Raw genomic sequence first — 19,142 nt, forward strand, 5'->3', positions numbered from 1 at the left:
AAAATGGTTGTGTCAGCTTTTTTAACTGGCATTGAGCCTTAACTTTATATGTCTGTGGCCACTTTGGGAATAGTAACAGTTCCCTCAATTTAAAAGGGTCCTCATAAAATTAAGCACACCATGAAAGAAGCAACCATTTCACTCCTAACTCTTCGGATACTGACGCTTGGTCAGGAGCCATTGGCATTAGATTTTAAATGAATTGAGTACCCCGTTTTAAGACATGTTCTGGATGAGCAAGAAATTGTTCTGTATTCAGACCTTGTCCACTGTGAGCCCTTTAATAATGGACATTTGTAGTTTGGAAGAGCATCTGAGGGTTTGTTGTTTCCAGCCAGTAGCATCAGTTCATAGAAAGGAGTAGAAATACCTGTTTATTTACAAGTCAGTGCTTAGTAATATTTATGAACATACAATAACTACTGTACTTTGTTAGTTTGAGAAGCTGATTCTGGTTCTGTGGATTACAAAAGTTCAATTTTTAGTGTCAAATACCTTTTCTCTCCTTTCTAGGTTAATATAGTGACACGTTTCCCGACTGTTACATTACCTCCAGAGAGAATGTCGCAGTCATGGACCTAAAAGTCTAATTATTCCACATGATGTAAAATTACCCTGAAGAGTAGTCTGTGCATTGATAACAGATGTAAAGAATTTGACTGAGCATTTCCTTGTGAGCAACTGGGATTGAAAACATGACGAAATAAGACCATAAAAAATAATTATTTAATCAAAAGGCTTTCACAAAAAAAGGCACAATCCTTTATGTTGATATTAAAGTCCCTTTTTTCATCATTCAATAAATAAGACACTAAGAAAATTGAACTGCTTCACCTAAGGCAATCTTTTCCCTTGTCACCTTTGGCATCATGTCAAACATTTCTAGAAAGAAGCCAAGGACATTTAGTTTTTTAATAGTTTATTTTTGAACTTTTTGAGAGAACCAGAGCTCTTACTCATTCATTACCATTAGCAAGTTTTAATTTTACTTGTACTCAGATGTTTTATTGCATTTAAACTGCATTTATAAAGCCTGCATCTGTCAGTGATAAATTGTGCATGATATCTGTGAGGGAGTTTCCCAAATGTCTTTAGTTTGCAAAGGTTCTCAATTTCCCTGTCAGTCGCAAGGCCTCGCTCTTGAATAGCAGAAATTTGAAACATGTTTGAGAAATTTGTAAAACAAATTTTCTCTCAAAAGAGTAACAGAGTCGTCGAAGGCATCTTGAGCCCTACTCAATTTAGTATCCATGAGTCAGAAAGTGTGAGAAATGTCTGACAGTTTTGGGAGGGTTTGGTGACACGTGAAACAAAATTGTGACTGATTGGAGACAAAAACTAAAAAAGAAGAGAATACATGGCAAAGAAAGAAATTTATTTGAAACACAATTAAGGCACTTTGTGTTTAAATTGTGACAAATATATTTCCATGTCATTTGCAGGAATATTATGTGAATATCCAAATTTATTCACAGTTATCTACTTGTGCAAATATTTCAAAAGTACCAATTCAGTGTGATCCCAATTGAAATGTTGTGCATCTTCAACTAGTTGGCAACAGTCACATCCCTGTGTAATTTGGTCATTAATGAGAACAAAATTAAAAATAAAATTAAATAAAAAACCTCAAGGAGAAATATTGCACACAGAAATCTACTGTTTTGACTGATGGGTAAAACAATGATGAGCTGAATGAATGAATGAGCTACCTTTTATTATACTGGGTAGAATTTTGCACTGGTAATAACTTGTACTTGAGAAAACTTTCTTTACTTGATAGTTTTACCTTTACTTGATTACTTTAGTACTTTCTATCAGTGGAAATTTTGATGTCTCAGAGGCCAGAATTGAGTAAAAGTACCTCTTTGCTGAAACTGGATACAAATTATTGGTGTGACCGTAATTTTTTTTGATTAACTCACCTTTCTGCCTTACTGGTTGAAGAGGAATCAGCAGGTGAGAAACGATGTACTTTCCCTCTGCATTTTTCAGTAGGCACTACCAGACTTTAACAGCAAAGCCTATACGGAGCCCCATGAGTGCACTTCCTGTGATCATAATGACCATATCATTTTGACTATGCAGCATTGCATTGGCTTCAAACTAAAAGGGCTTGACGCTGTTGCCAAACTAATGTTTCATCTCAAGGAGCGTGAGTGTATATCTACTGCACTCTGTAACCATAAGTGAATATTGTGGTTTCCCTCTCGCTCACAATAATGTATCTGAACTTGTGAAAAATGATAGCCTCAACAATTTGTTTGCATCACAGCATTATTGCTGTTATAATAAATATGCTTAGATATACCTTACAGTCGCATTGCACTAAATTCAGTTGGAGCTTGATGAAAATTACACTGCAATGTGAGCAGGTTGAGGTTTTTAATTATTTCCCCCATGTTTAAAACAATCAGAACTATTTATAAAATACAAAAGAATAATAATTAAAGAAAAGGCCACCTATGAAATACTTAGCAAAATCTGTGTATTTCTAGCTTTTTTTGTTTGAGAACACAGAGTAGTCGGTCTTATGCACTTTAGTGATGAAGACGATGAGATCACATATACAGCTGCAGTGGCAGTTGATCACATAGATTGATTTTCTGTTTTCCAATGACATATAACCTGCTAAAAATGAAAACACGACTAACGTTATTTGATGTGAGGTGTGCATTGCCAAGAGCACCCAATACTGGAAGCTGTAATACTATTATACTTGCCAGAAGTGCAGATAATGCAGAGTGGGATAAAGATAGCAGGGTGAGCCGATAGACTGGCATCAAGCTGCTTCATCTTTCACTCTCCATCTTTTTCTAGTCTTGCTCTGTTTTTGTCGTATCATTCCCTTGCACCCCTCTTACCTCTGCATTTATCTCTTTGTCAGCTTGTGCCTTCTTTTACAATGCCGGTACATCTGTTCAGTCCTTTAAACTCCTCCACCGTTCAGTGAGTGGTGGTGCTTTAAGCCCTGAAATTCCAAAGAAACCAAAAAGCAGGACAATAAAAAGAGAATATCTCTCTCCAGAACACTCTAAAAGGTTCTTAGCCATTGCCCATAGATACTTCTCATCATTTTTTATTGTTGGAAGCACTCCTCTTAGGAGGACAAGTATAACTTTGTAAAACACATAACCAGCAAATGCCTCAAACTTCACTTTTCTCAAGCATTGGCTGCTCTACAAATACAGTCTTACTTTTTTGTTGTTTGTTTGTTTTTTGATAAGCATGAGAAAAAAGTCTGGATTGGATTCTGAAGCCTTTTAGGCATTTTTAACACATCTGGTTATGTATTTTAGGTGTTCTAAGTTCAGCAGTCTTACTAACTGGTATGAATGTATTTATTCATTTTCTGCTTATGAATATTGTTGAAAGTGCACCTTTAAAGCTTTTATTCAGCATAATAAACCTTTATTAACACAGCCCTATGTTCAAGCTGTCAGTTAAAGAGGATTTCCCCTTCATAATAGACTGCTTGGTGTTCAAGAAAGCAGCGTAACTCAGCTACCAATACTCAGTCTGATCCTTTTAGAAACTGTGAAGCAGTCACAAACTAGAAAACTGAGGGAATGCATATCCCTCACTGCCATTCATGCCTGCGTCCAGAGACTCAGATCAATTAGCTGTGCCTGCCATCTTGATTTGGGTTGACTAAAAAAGTTATCAGTTGTAGATGTACATCCAATGATTTCTTTCTAAACCTTTTGTCAATATCCAACATCTGATTCATGAGATGTTTTGCTAACAGACAAACAGGGTTGACTCCAATACTTAATGTTAAAGTTTTAAGCCAAGATCTTGTGCAATAGTAGCATTTAGCAGATGTGTTTTGATTACAATATGTTAGCACCCTGTTTATGTGTTGTATTAGTCTTAGCTACTACCACACTGAAACTTAGGTCATATCTGTGACATTGACTAAGTTATACTAATTTTATAATTTTAATGTGACTTGGCTGTGGCAGCCAACTTGAACCAGGTTGACTACAAAACTTAATCAGTCAAAGATGTCCATCTAATGATTACTTTCGATAGGTTTCATTACAATTCGTCCACTGGATCATTAAATATTTTGCTAACAGACAGACACACAAATACACAGACACAGGCAAAAATATTACGGCCTGCCTTTGCCTTTTGGCAAAGGGCAATAAAAAAAATCCCTAAGCCAGCTGTTTTAATAAGGCTAACCATGGAGAGAGCATTTTGTAAAGGTAAAGCTACTCCAAAGTCTGAGTCATGAAAAAAAAAAAATATTTGGCTCAATAACCTGACATTTATATGCGTAGCATTATCTGACAGACTCTTCATTTGGCAAAAGCTGACTTTATTGCACACTAAATGTCATGCAACCCTAATTATATTTTTGAAATGCTGTAACATTGTATTTTTAGGTAATCATTTTCATACCCAGTGACATGAATAAATGGCAAAAATCAAACTAAAATATGAAGCTTTGTGATTGTTTCATATTTTGCTTTGAGACTGCATTAAATTAGAAATTGATAGATAGCATGAAAAGTCTTAAAACATAAGCTGAACAATTGAAAAATGAAACCAATATAGAGTGTAGAAAATAAAGAAATAATACTCATTAATTTGGCATTCCACAGTTATTTACATTGATGACTTAGGTTGTTTGCTGGCACAAATAGCAGCAGCTGGATCTGTTTTGGTGCTCTAACAGGAGAAATGTCACAATATTTCTGCCAGATTAATTGTGTAACACAAACCGAGGGTGATGCAAAGGTTTATAAAATCACATTAACATGAACTGCTGTGGGTTTAGGATGACAGGAATCCACTATTTTCCTCTTGGATTAGCTGTTAGCTTGTCAGTCCCGTCAGAGTTATACTGTTTCCCCAAAGTAAAACTGTGCAAAATGCTATCTACAACAAGCAAAATATTAATTTTTATAACCTTACCACACAACCCCAGTTCAAAAGGTCAAACTGTTCTTTAATTTTGTAAGCCTCAAAGGATGTGATCTTCTACCAATGAAAAGCAGCATTTCATTTGATTTTCAGTCCTTTTGTTTTCATTTGCATACTTTATCATTTTAGCAGGCTTGCTCATATTGACCTCTGAAAAGTCCAGTTTTCAACATTTCAGTCTTGCATCCTGCAGGAGTGTAGTCACTAGGGCTTAGATTGTAGATACTTGACCTTTACCCTCTTAAACACCGACCTGACAGCAGTTTTTTTCTGTAGGTATTTGAAATTCTTACATAACAGTCACACTGTTTACAACTTTCATAATTTTGATACAGATTATTTTCAAAGAAACACTGTACTGCAAATGAAATCAGAATTACTTCTTAATACAGCATTAGTAAACACAATCATGCTGCATCGCAGCACAATATTTTATAGCATCTCAGTGAACTGGAGGAGTTTTTGTGTCTACAACAAGTGAAGTAGTGTGTCCACAATGACCTTCGAATGTGTGTGCCTACAACAACAAAGTCGCTTGACTTTCAGGGCCATTGTTTCTGGGCCTTTGCACATTTGTTCTAATTTGTTTGTATTAAATATCCATTAGCACCGAGCTGATGATTACGCTACACGGTTTGTGTTGTAAATCCTTGATTTATGGTGGTGTCTGACCTTAAAGCTGGTCTTTCCATCACAAATGCTTTTCCTGGCTGTGACCTTGTCAGGACCTTGTCTGTCTGTCAGCTAGCTCCGCTAAAAAGGCTAAAGCAATCTGGCAGCCTCCCACGGATAAAAGGGGGGGGNGGGGGCTGGGGGATGATGGGGGGAAAAACAAGAGAGGAGGAGAAGGAATGAGGGAGATGTGACCTTTCTACTTCCAGAGAATTGTGTTGAGGTAAACAGCCTTTCAGAAAGGAGCCAAAAGACAGGTTGGCAGATGTTTTACCATAGGAACCTGCTTGTTTTGTTCTTTCTTCTCTTTCGTTCTTTCTTCTCAAGTTTTATTTAACTATTATGACAGAAATCTTAGCTTGATAATTCAATCTTGAATGCTAACATGGTTCTAAAAAGTATTATCAAGACCACTGACTTAAACCAGCTGAATAATGTATCAGATGCATCATGTTACTGAATTGCACTTTTTAATTTTTATCTAGAGAAGAAAACAGCAGAGCTGCGAAAAGCATAAAAAGAAGACCTTCTGCGGTAAGATTTTATTTATTCAAATCTTTGTGAGTGACTTGCTTTTTCTCTCATTCAACCTCACCATAATACTGCATGTCACTATATCCTTTTGAGTGAAACACAATGCATACTGATGCCGTCCTAGCCTACCAAGGTCATCCCCACAGTATTAGTGGCTAAAGCCACAGCTTTTGTGGCATAACGACAGTCTTTAAAAATGCACCTAGGTCTTCGTCTGTGAGTGGTGGGCCATAATGAGAAAAGCTCAGAAGAGGTCACCTATATGCCCAGCATCAACAGCGAAGACTTTATTGAGGCACTCTCATGGAGACAAAAACACACAATCTTCCCTCTATCCTACACACACACACTCTCACACACACAGAGGGTGGGTGCTCCCTCAACCAGAAAGGAGACTGAGATTGGAAATAAAGACCATCCTCTGTGTCTGAGGACTGTGAATGGAAGCAGTAATGTTTTCAATTTGAGCTCTGAGAGCCATAATGGAGCTCATTCTACACCACCTAGATACTGTAGTACTGTTGGCCTTAAAGCCTTAGGATTCTATCATCCTTCGCCCTCTCAATTCCTCCTTCTTTATTTCCCTCTGTGTGCTGTTGAAGGGATTAATTTGTGGAATAAGAAGACGGGTTCTTGTCGAGGAAAAAAAGAATTGTGGAGGGAAGAAAAAACGGATAAATGGATGAAGAGGTGAGGAGGAAATGAATGAGTTTGTGTTTGACTTTAGGTGTTAATTCAAACGAAGGCCCCCCACATCTGAATGACACCTGTTTGAAGCTGTTTTATTCATTCACAGAATAAGAATTCAATTTCATAGCAGAGATCGATTCTCACAGCAATGTCCCGGATCTTTTACAATGACATAGAAAAGAAATAGAAGAATGATTTATGTCATGAAATGTAATCTAGGTAAATGTCTCAGCAGGTTTTCAAGTATACTTTCAAAAGATTTTTAAACACTTTTTGTGGAAATAATCCTAAGAGGGGTACCTTATTGACCCAACAGTAGCAGCTATACATTTAACCTTAACAATCATTATTAAGCTTATTGAACTTGACAAATTGACTTGCATATCCTTAAAAAAGTGTCAAAGGCATCATAATATGATCTGAGAAAGAAAAACCCAAAGTCCCAAGGACAACCAGAACATTTTTAAAGAATAAAAGGGTCACAATGTCACAGCTTTTATAGACCATGCTCCTTCTTATAAAACTGTGAGTAAACATGGAGATGAAATAGTTTGTAGAGCCTTTATTAGGACACATGTCAAACTCAAGGTCCACAGACCAGCTCAAGCTAGCCGTGAAATGTTTTTGGCTCACAAGATAATGTAAAAAAGTAGCTTAAAAAAATAGTATCCTCTTTTTTATGATCTAACAAACATTTAGGTACATGTAGGTACACAATGCATGTACCACAAATCCAAAACTGCACTAACATAACTAATGTGCCACCATATCAATCATCCCTTTGTGAGTGTGGGACCCCTACCCTATGTTCCTTGTTAGTGTTCTCAAAGGCCACGTACCTGAAACTTCAATAGACCTAAGGAAAGATGGAGTCTGACAGACAGGGAGTTTTGAATGAGGTGGGAGGCAGACCATCTGTCCATCCATCTATGCATCGGTTCGTGCTTATCTGTACTTGGGTCAAAGGGGCAACAGGTCCCTTCACATTTCTTTGGATTTGTCTCAGGGTCTCCCGCAACTAAAACTTGCACAGAACCAGAAAACCTTCACGAGGCGGCTCCCAGGAGGCATCCTAATCAGATGCCAAAATTGTTAAATCCAGAGGAGCATTTAGATGAAAGCCCTTATACTCCTTCAAAATTACAACAGAAATTTACAGTCTGATTTTGAATTCAAAGCAATAGTTCTGCTCTACTGAAGTTGGGTTCAGAGAAACACCTTTACATCACCATCAATTTTGCATTACATGGGTATTTACATAGAATTCTGTGGTTATTTGAAGGTGCAAATAGCAGCAGCAGCAAACTGCAAGCACTTCCAGTGTAGCACCTTTATGTGAATGTCAAGAATTTTTGCCCAAATAACCATGAAGGTTTATAAAATAGCGCAGGCATGAACCTCTGTGACACTTTTAAGATTGAAGTTGTTTATGATGCTGCAATCCCCTTTGGTCTCAGATGCATTTGAACTAGCTGGGGTTTTTTTTTTCAGCTCCGTTTCTCCAAACTGAGGTTGTTCAAAGTGTTATCTACAACAAGTAAAATATCATTGTTCATAACTTTTTTCCCTTAACCTCCACTTCAAAACATCTGAACTATTCCTTTGAAAAATAAATTGTATGAATCCATGCTGCATTCATAATTGTGATTTTATGCGATCAAACACTGTGAAATAGTATAAAAGCACATCCTTGAAGTAAGAGGAATGATTCTGCAGTCCACTGCCTTTTGGCTATTACCCTTAAATGATGTAGCATAGCCACTTAATGTGATGTTTAAATTGAAAGGCTACGATGAAAGGAAAACACTACACAGGTCATAGGATACCAGTCATGAGCAACTAAAGTCCTTGTGCGTGTTTGTGCTCCAAGATGAACGTGTGGGTCCACTTCACTTCCAGTCTTAAAAGCATGCCAATGTTAGAAAGCTGTTTAAGCATTCAGTTTTAAAGGATGGCTGATCTCAAGCATTTATTTGTCGCTGGACTGTGACTGACACTTAAGGTGCAGCTTGATAGGACTACAAGGACACAGCAAAAATGAACCGCTGTACCAGTATGTGAAGGAGCTACTATGAAGGTAGAGCACAGGTTGATGTTCAATTCAAGCACACTGGTTTATTTTTAAGATTAACAGAAAGTGATAAAGGCGTTGTGTCATTTAAGAGACCCGGCATTACTGTATCAAGAGTGTCTGATCCTTTAATTCTATTTACATCATAATATCATTCTTTTTTAATCCAATGCTTATGCTTCACACTCAGTTTAAAAGACACATAAAAGGCACTTTTACTTTGTCATACAAGCTTATTATAAGAAACAAAAATCCACTTGGCAATTTATACAATTGCTCTGGAACAACTTCTCGATTTAAGCCACAAAACTATTAACTTGCACTTGTTGACATGCTTAAAATGTACATAAAATGTAAGTCTGTATCACACTGAGCTGTGTCTGTTGATGACGAGTTGGAGAAATAAAACTGAGAAAAGTTTCATTTGGAATCACAATGAATTGGTATCTACAACTTGTTTACAAAGCGTGAAAAAATTGCAGTTTATGTGATATTTCTGCAAAGGATGTGCTAACTTATTTGTCACAGTTTAGTCATAAAATGTCTTAAATTTGTCTCTTTTGTGTCTCAACTTCATCACAGCCCTTTAAAAAGATCAAAGTTAAGAAGTAAATCTCAGCTATGATCCAGTTTTCTGCACCTATTAGAAAAACAATCTAATACAATGCATTTACAACTATAAGCAACTTATATTTCTATCTATGTGTGCTGGTGAACATCTACATGCAGGGTTTGAAGTCCACACTGTTTTGACTATTAAGGTATGTGTTAATGAATCTATTTATCGAGCCTCGTAGCTCACACTGAAGCTTAAGATATTTATTCATTACATTATTTTAAGGCTATACTTGTATTTTACTGATTGTAAACATCCACTATGAGTAATACTGGAATAAAGAAATTATTATTTGTTTGTATCTGTAGAGTGTACTTGAAGAAAAATGGTTTTCTGTCATAGTCTGGTATTTTCAGTTTGTTGTTTTTGATTATTGTCTTGTTTCTGTCATGGTTTGGTGATTTCAGTTTGTTGTTTTGATTATTGTCTTGCTCGGTTTGTGTTATTGTTTCTGTTTAGTTTTTCCTGTTCATGTCTTGTCACTTTCTCCTCCCTCAGTAACTTGCCACGCCTTATTCTTCCATACCATGCTGTTCTGTTACATTCCAGTCTTTCATGCCACACCCACATTACCATAACAACTCTATCACTGCCACCCATCTCCACCTGTTGTCTATCTTCATTACTCACCTGTGCCCACTTCACCTGATTGTCCCCAGTGTTTATAACTTGGTCTTCCTCTCCACCTCCCTACCGATTCATTGTTGCTGGTTAGATGTTAATTGTTTGTTTCTGTTCTAGTCTTGTCTCTGGTCCCTTCTCGTTTTGCCTTGCCTTGTCTCGCCTGTTTCTACCGTTTGGATTTTGGTTATAGTTGTTTTGCTGCCACGCCAGCCCTTTGTTTTCTGTTTTATTATTTAAATAAATTTTAGTTTCTTTGAAGTGAGTCTGCGCCCTGGGTTCATCTTGCCCTCCACCGTTACGACAGTTTTCCTTATTTGGTGAGCCCATTTTAGCTACATCAGCACATCAGCTGACATGTGTCAAAGGCAGCGGGCTAGCTTACGCTTTTCTGAAATCAACTGAAATCTTGTTCAGCAACGGTAAACAAACACGAAACAAAAATTGAACACATTTTTAAAAGAAGAACCTTAAAGCAGGTGATTTTTTTTTTTGGTTGTTTCTTTTGTTTTCATACAAACCCCTTTAGAAAACTCAAGGCTCATGTTTTTCAATTACTCAGGCCACACGGAGAAATGGTAAAGCTTTCTGAAAATGTGCCTTCACTTTAATTACAATAACTATGCAGATAACAACACATTGTAGGATCCCGAGGCTCCCAAAGTCCAACCCTGACAGAGCTAATCAGAACCTAAGGAGCCAGATGGTTCATTGCAGATGGTTTGTTGAAACATCTGTCTGTTACTGGCATTCATGGCCAGCATTAGCCAGTCAGATCAATGGAATACAGACAAGGTATGTTTGCAACTGCATACTGTACATAAACGTTTTTAGGTAAAACAGAAAATAGGACATTGCTCTTAATCTATGATTTACAGTTGACAGAAAACGCTTTAAAGTTCAATGATGGTGAGTGGATCAACCCAATTTCCTGCTCTTCTATCTGAGTTGTTTTTCTCAATCATCATGTGTTATAATACTGGACTGAATGTCTGCCTTAATTCACTGTTGGAACTTGAAGCCATCAGGACCCTATTTATGGGAGCTGCCATGTTGTATTTCTGGGACCACAGTCTGCACATTAGGGACTGTCTACTCCCCCACTTGGCCTTTCTTTTAAGCATGAAATAAGTAATTACAGCTACACTTAATTGGGGAAAAACAAATCTTAACATACAGCAGCAAGGTAAAAATTACATGAATCAACAAGTAAACAACGGAAAAAATAATATGAGGTGGATTTTTTGTTTTTTGTTTGTTTGTTTTTAATAAAGGCAAAGTCCCATCTGTTTACACAGAGAGGTGGGACTTAAAACTGATACCGGGTCTTTCCTATAAGGACACTGTTCCTCTTCCTTCTTCAACTTTTGGAAGCCCGCATGGGGTCCAGTATTATAATATACAGCTTGCTGATGTTTTTCTCCTCACAGAGCTTATATGATTGATTGATTGATTGATAAACACACTTTGTCTTTTTAAGTTCGAGCTGTCATTTTATCAAACCCTCATTGTTATGTATACCTGTTTTGGATTGTTGAATTGTTTCATTACCAGGCTTGTCAAACCATTGGTGTCATTTTAGATAAAAACAAATAAATACATAATAACAATTGTCACATAACCCACCTGTCTCGGTGGCATTTGGATCCACTTCCCCACCATGACATAACAATATGCAGCTGGGTAAAACTAAAATCTTGAACCAGAAATGCAACTGTGGTGTTTAAGAATCCCCTTTCTTTAAACAGAGGTTGTGGATTGGTTTGGTTTCTTGCTAAAAATACTTTATTTTTATTTATTTATTTTTCCTAATTGGTTAGGACAGATTCGCTAACCAGTCAGGTGAGTGAAAACTAAAGAGAAAAGCAGTCTTAAATTGCATTCATGTGAAGACAAGCTTGCTGTGAAATATCTCACACGGTAACTAACATTTTGTCCAAATGAAAAAATAAACTCTTTAATTGCTAAGCTTGTATGAAGGACAGGCCAACCAAGCAGATTCACACAGTCAAGGAGCCCTCAAAAGAAAGTATGATTAGTGTTAATGCTTTGCTGGTTAGACTTTCTTTTGAGTGAAATAATTTGTTACCAATCAGTCATCACATTTTAAGAAAGAGTTTGAGTAAACCCACCAAAGTGTTTTACTTTTCAAAAACAGTAGAAGCCTTGTAAGTGTATAAATTAAATCAAACTATTTCAAAGTGTGTCAGCTGTGGGAAAAAAAAATATTGGCAGATATTGAAATTCTATGGTTAATTTTTTTACTGGAAAAAAAAAGAAATGCAAAGACTATCCAGTCAAATACGTAAGTTCCATCATCTTTAGCTAATTTGAACTCCTGAGCCCTAAATTTCTTTACAGAATTTTGTTTTGAAACTAAAAAAATGTTTTAATGTGTATCCCTGGCGACATTATTTGATCAGATCAATGATTTATGTGATACTTAAGCAACAGTCTGTAGTAATGCCAATTTACAGAATATATTGGCTGCTGGTGTATGTTCAGTAGTAGTAAATCATGAAAATTATTGTGTTAAATCCAAGACGTGTAAGTGATCAAGAATGGACAATACGGTGAGATTAGGGGTTCCAAGGTGGGGGGTGAAATCAAAATCCACTCAAGGACCCTATAAAACCTTGAACCACCTCTGATTTATTGATTATAACACCTAATCAAAATCCACATACTCACAATGAAGAGATTTGTTGATTATTTTTTATGTTAAAAAATATTGAATTAAAAAAGAATAAAAAGAAAACAATGACTGAATTCAGTGTTCAAAAAGGCTGCATGATGCCATAGCTCTCAAGTAAATCATTCATTGATTTTTGTTTCTACCTCCTTTGCACATCTTAGTGTCTCAGAAAAAAGCTTAGGCTTATCCCATTCCTCGTTTAGCATCTCACCCAGAAGGAATACGACTCGAGAAAACTCCAGGAAATGGCCTGCACAGCTAAGAATCAAATTGGAGATCTTCTTGCTGCGAGAAAACACAACAATAAGATCATTACTAATCAGGACACCGTGCTACACTCAAAGAAGAACACTTGTGATCAGAAAGCTTCAAATTTTGTCAAATTGGATAATCAAAAATCTGGGACACGACTACACACACATAGGTGAATTATTCTAATTCTTGAAGACAGGATCTACTTTGACCCAAGACAGAAAACCAGTTTCACCACACTCATACAAATCTTACTCATGTCAAGATGATAGATTACTTAACATCGAAAAGAGTGACGGCAACTTGATATGCAGGAAAGGGATAAAAGTGATGTTGTAAAAGATAAATAAATAAATAAAACACTGTATGAATGCTAAAAAGGGAAGCAGTAATGAAAGTTTGTGTTCATTTAAGTTTCCTGATAAAGCTATACTGTCTAGGCTCCACTACAAAATGACAGGTCTTTTGTTTTGTTTTTTCTGCAGGTCCAGAAACAGGCTGTGTGTAGCACCACTGCGGAGATGGCCAGCAGGTTTATCTAAACTGACAGAGATAAATCTCTCAGCAGAGGGCTGGGTCTGTTCAGCTGTCCCCCTGATTGGAGCCCACAGTGGGACTGACATGAAATTATTTCAGGAGATAATTAGTATTCAGTTTTTAACCACAGTGCCAAATGCCCTCAATCTTATGCTCCAACGCGCAGCTCCACATTGTCCACATAAACCTGTGTCACTGATAGGGAAGGAGAGGATAAACAGCGGACAACAAGGAAGCATGATTAAAAAACAAAAACACATTTACCAAAAAGTAACAAAAGAAGAGTCCGGTCTTTTTCACAGTTAGATTGAATATTTGAATGAACACTGATGTCATGCTCAGATGTGTTGTGAATGACTATCAGTGACTACCATAACAATTTTTATATCTATAAAACTGATTGAGTTATAGCTATTTTTCTGTTGGCTAATGTCAATTAGCTGTGGCAGCCATGTTGATTGACTCCAAAAGATCATCAGTTGTAGATGTACATCCACTGATCACTTGCTGAAAGTTTCAGTGAAATATATCCAGTGATTCGTGATGTGTTTTGCTAACAAACAAGACAGGGTTGACTTTAAAAGTTAATGTTAAAGCCTCCTATTTCTTTCTGTTTTTTCTTTCATACTAGATTTGCACCACAAACCAGGGTCCTTTTTTTACGCTGCATCAAAAGTAAAAATTAATCTTGATGACCTATCAGCAAAAATAGGATTTGACTGTCATATTAGAAATATTGTTGCTTTTATGGGCTATATTATGCAAAGTCATGCAAATTAGATACGCAGCTATCAGAGAAAACAACCCTTAATTTTGTCCTTCTGCTTTTCTTGTGTTTAGCGTGTAATGTGGTTACGTGTGCTGCCAGCAAATGAAAAGTCACTTTCACGGCATATTATTTTCTCATGCTGTTTACTGATCAAGTGGTGCATCTATTACCCCCACATCACTGTAAAATAAACTAACAAACAAGGAGTTTGTTCAAATATGATTAATTTTTTTATTTATTTTGGTGTATTGACAGCAATGCGACTGTTATGAAACAGTGACAGATTTCCAAAAGGACACCTCCCTAAAGCATTAATGTTATTCTTTCATCTGTTTGAAGATTAAATTGCCCAAGTGATGAGTTCCCTTAAAATAATCTCATTTTGACTCCTACTCTATTGATGAAAATACATAAAATGCATTACATACATGGCAATTTACAATTACTTTGGTGATGCCTTGGCACTGCTTTTCTCTCTCTCTCTGTCGGTCATTTGAGGGGTAAAGAGTAATTTACCATGAAAATCCAATTGCTTTAATCTAATTTCCTTTGATATAATTCACAACGAGCTCACAACAACAGAACGTTTACCAAGCTAAAACTGTGGAAATGTCCCCGGGGTGCAATTTCTGTCCAGCTACAGGTGCACGGCTCATAGAACAATAAATAACCAGCATCTGTCACTACTGGATTTACTCGGAGCAAGAAACACTAAAGACACTGAAAAGAACAGCAACTTCAAAACACTAAAGAGACAGTTCAAATCAGCTAAAGTTGGGTTTTGTGAAAAGGTTATGAGCATAAATATCTTACCTGTTGAGGATAGCTCTTTGAACAATCTCAGGTTGAGAACTAGTTTAATTTTGACTGGATTGATGAACTAACAGCTGGCAGGGTCAAGACCAAAATGGATTAATACCATCTTAAAACAATTTCAGTCTTGAAAACTATATAGCAGCTCCTGCAAACACCATTTTATAGAACTTTTACACAAAAGTGAATTGCTACAGTTAGCTGCTGCTGCTATTAGCTCTTGCAAATAGCCACAAAAGCTGGATTTTAGCATTGCAAGGGTAGAAACTAGCATGGCAAAACTCAGAAATCACTAAATCATCTTCTGCTTTGCTTGCAACTTGGTCAAGTTACCAGGCTAACAGCAGATTTCTTTATTTCTGTTCAGTGGGTGATTTTAATACACTGCTCCCACCCACTGTGGCAATAGAAATTGAATGCTAGAAGCTTTCTCTTCCAAAGACATTGATTTCAGTTTCTCTTACTGGTACAAACATGACTTTTTCTCTATTTATTTAAGTTAGCATTGTATGTTTTGTCTACTGTGAAAATAAAACCGAGACAAAGCTAAAGCACAAGAATGGTCTTTTGTTCCATCTTGTTTCTCGTGGAATAATCAGTAAGACTTCTTAATTGTTAATTATATTCAACTGTAGACTATTGTACATTTTATGCAATAAAATCGCCAAGATATTTCCATGTTTGATGGTTATTAAAAATATGATAATTGGCTGTTTTATTTAATTCTGTGATTACATTAATCACTCATCTGATTTAAACTTGATATCAGTCAGTTTTCACAGTGAAGCGCAGCAGGCAACTTGCCTTTTGCTTTTGTGTGGGTTATGAATATGAATATTAAATCGACCTGATCATGACTAAGAAAAATTTGGTTCACAGCAGGGTTCATCTTGCTTTTGCTACACGTCATTAAACCTTCGCCGCATTACTTACAGGCTGGAGTTTTGTTAAGTTGTATTTAAGTCTTTAAATAAACAGAAAACATCTCAGACCTGTCAATCATGAGCAGCAGAGGTATCTTAAGCTGTACTAAAATTCACCAGGAAAAAAGTAAAACAAAATAAATAATACAGGCTACTTTTGTGTTGTGGCCTTTTTCCTGTTGCTGACTTTTATTAGAAACAAAAGACACAACATTAGGTGAAAGAGCTTTGAATCTTTTCATTAAATATGTCAATTTTAATTTTTGTAGCAGCCCACGGTAACTGAAATAGACTACCACACAATCTACAGCTATTTATTTATTTATTTCCACAAAGACAGAAGGGGAAACAAATCTAGAAAACACAACACTGAACAGAACAAGAAGAAGAACAAAAAACATTGTCATCCTATATGTTGTTGGAGTATCTAAGAAAATTAAAGGGATTTTCTTCAAACGTGACATCCCGGTGTATTTCAAACCCAACAGGACTCTCAGACTGAGGCTGGTCCATCCTAAGGACAAAACACCCAAATCCAAACTGAACAGTGTCTGCAGTTCAGTGCAGCGAGGAATGTTCAGACCTCTATCTTGGAGAAACTACACAACTTCTCCACAGACGCATGGCTCACCACAAGAGGGCCAGCTCTTCAGGTCAAGACTCACCTATGCCTCAAGTATAAAAGACACTGTTTTAAAGAACAGAATGTTCAAATTTTGGACAAAGAAGACAGATGGTTTGAGAGGGGGCTGAAGGAAGCCATTTATGTCAAGTGAAAAAAGAACAACTTTAAGCAGAAGAGGAGGCCTAAGATTTCAGATTTATAAAACAATGGAGCATCTAATTCACACCTTTATGCATGTGACCCAAAAGCTCTATGTGAGCCAGGCAAACAAAGACCCTAACGCCTCTCCATTGTGAGGGGAGTTTAATGTGCAAGTGAATTAAGCTTGCATAATGGAAAAGCTCATGAAGCTTAAAAGCTTGGAACTCCAGACTCTCCACCATTGAACTGAAAAAGCTTCCTGGATGAGAAGCAAAACGTCTTTGACTACAGAACGGAAGTCAAATTGTTTTCTTTTTAGAATATTTGGATTTGCCATGTCCTGGATGACTGTGAATCTACACCAGCATATTTACTTGAGGTCAAAAATCGCTCCATTTGTCAGAAACACGGACCAATTATTTCCGTAGTTAATACATCTTCAGGGTCTTGCTTCAATTGCAAAACAAAGTCACAGTAATCTAACTTCACAATGATAGCTGATACCAAGACTCATCATATTTCAGCTCACTGAAATTAATTTTGTTAGATTTAGGCCTACTTATTTGAACTTATTAGTTTAGCCCAGCAGCAACTGATGAAGTACTCAGATGATCCAGTGACTTATAAATACCATGTTTAAGTCTAACTACACCAGACCCAGAAGGCGGGATAGCAATACTTTCAAGTGCCCTGTTGTAGTCCCCTTCATGCTTCACATTACTTCTGTGTTCCCCAAAATACACCCCTTTTTGGTGAAAAGAATCAGTGCAAAAAAAAAAGAAAAATGGTAAATGTTAAATAATAGTGGCACCATGCTTTAATGTCCATGTGTTTCATTTTATACTGAATATACAGTGTATTTATTTTTAAATCTGAGTTTGCTTTTTTGTTCACTTTTTCACAGACAAAGGAACAGTGAAAGAAGAAATGTGTGACTTCAGGAGATCCACAGAGAAAATGTAATCTGTAATCTGTGGATGACCTACTGTGCCATTTTCACTGTGGTCATCACATCATCACAAATAATTCAATTATCAATTAGTTATGTTTTTTCTAATACCTACAAGTTTGACTAAAATAAAAATATATAATAAACAACTATGTTACTGATTTACCCACCTTGAAAGGTGCTAGTTTGTTCACATGCTACATAATAAATTAATTAGTTTACTGAAATGCCAGAATTAGACAGACAAACAAAGCAAAGCATCACATTACAAAATAATGTAAACAGTCTCAAAAATACTCTGCATTTCATTTCATGATACATTTTATGTCACAATTTGATTTTCAGAGGCAAAATAAATTAACATTTTTCAATCTACCTTTATATATATATATATATATATATATATATATATATATATATATATATATATATACCTTACTTAATTGTCATTGTTGATTGGCAATGACATACTATAATGGTTTGACTACTAGGCCATACTATTTGGGGACTTTAATACAATACTGTAGGCCTATTTAATGCAGTTATATTGGCAAACACCTTAAAAGAAGCATTTACCACCAGTAAAAGTCAGGGGAGTGTTTCCTCCCTAAAGCATTGTGCAAAAGATTAGTACTAAGATGTGTTGCTTTCATCTATTAACCGTGTCTGAGCTGGGCTACAACTGACTCCTGCATCGGAGTGTGTAATTTATTAATAATTCAGTGCACCACAGGCCAGATAGGATGAGCTTGCATCCCGGATATGGCTCGAGGATCACCATTAGACCATCACTGCAATCGACAGTTCAATAGGTGGCAGCAACAGAGGCATGAGTTACTGCCCAGTTTCAATGAGTACTTGCATTCTCATATGCCACTGTCTCAGCTATCAGTACTAGATTATTTTTGGGTACATTGTCAGGAATGCAGTCTTTAACTACATATAGTTTACCCTCTGCTTTATTCTCACTAGTCTTTATTTTGTTCTTTTTACTAATACATTTTTGTAGCTGTCAAATACTTTCATTGTCAGCTTGAGGTAAACACTTACTTGTCATCTTTTATTTATTCTATTGTGGTACAACTTTTCTAATATTATTTACTTGACAATGCACTTAACTACTATCAAATAATGACTGTTTTAAACGTAGCTTAAAAACACTTTAAAAAATTAAAACTAGCAGTGCTAGGTGCAAGTGCTCAGTGTATGTATTGGGTAACTGCCTGAGTTATAGTAGTACTTGTTAAGATTGCTTAGCTGTGGCAGCCACCTTGGGTTTGGTTAACTCCAAAAGTTAATCAA

The 19,142-nt window shown here is 36.4% G+C and overlaps 1 long non-coding RNA gene across 1 annotated transcript; it reads left to right on the top strand.

Moving 5' to 3' along the window:
• The first annotated feature begins 6,028 nt into the window (after positions 1–6,028).
• Positions 6,029–14,211, top strand: LOC119617319. Its single transcript, XR_005233553.1, has 3 exons — positions 6,029–6,138; positions 6,741–6,828; positions 13,569–14,211. It is a non-coding gene; the product is annotated as an uncharacterized LOC119617319 (long non-coding RNA).
• The last annotated feature ends 4,931 nt before the right edge of the window (positions 14,212–19,142 follow it).

The sequence above is a fragment of the Kryptolebias marmoratus genome, linkage group LG9, assembly GCF_001649575.2.
Source record: "Kryptolebias marmoratus isolate JLee-2015 linkage group LG9, ASM164957v2, whole genome shotgun sequence".
NCBI classification, from domain to species: Eukaryota; Metazoa; Chordata; class Actinopteri; order Cyprinodontiformes; family Rivulidae; genus Kryptolebias; species Kryptolebias marmoratus.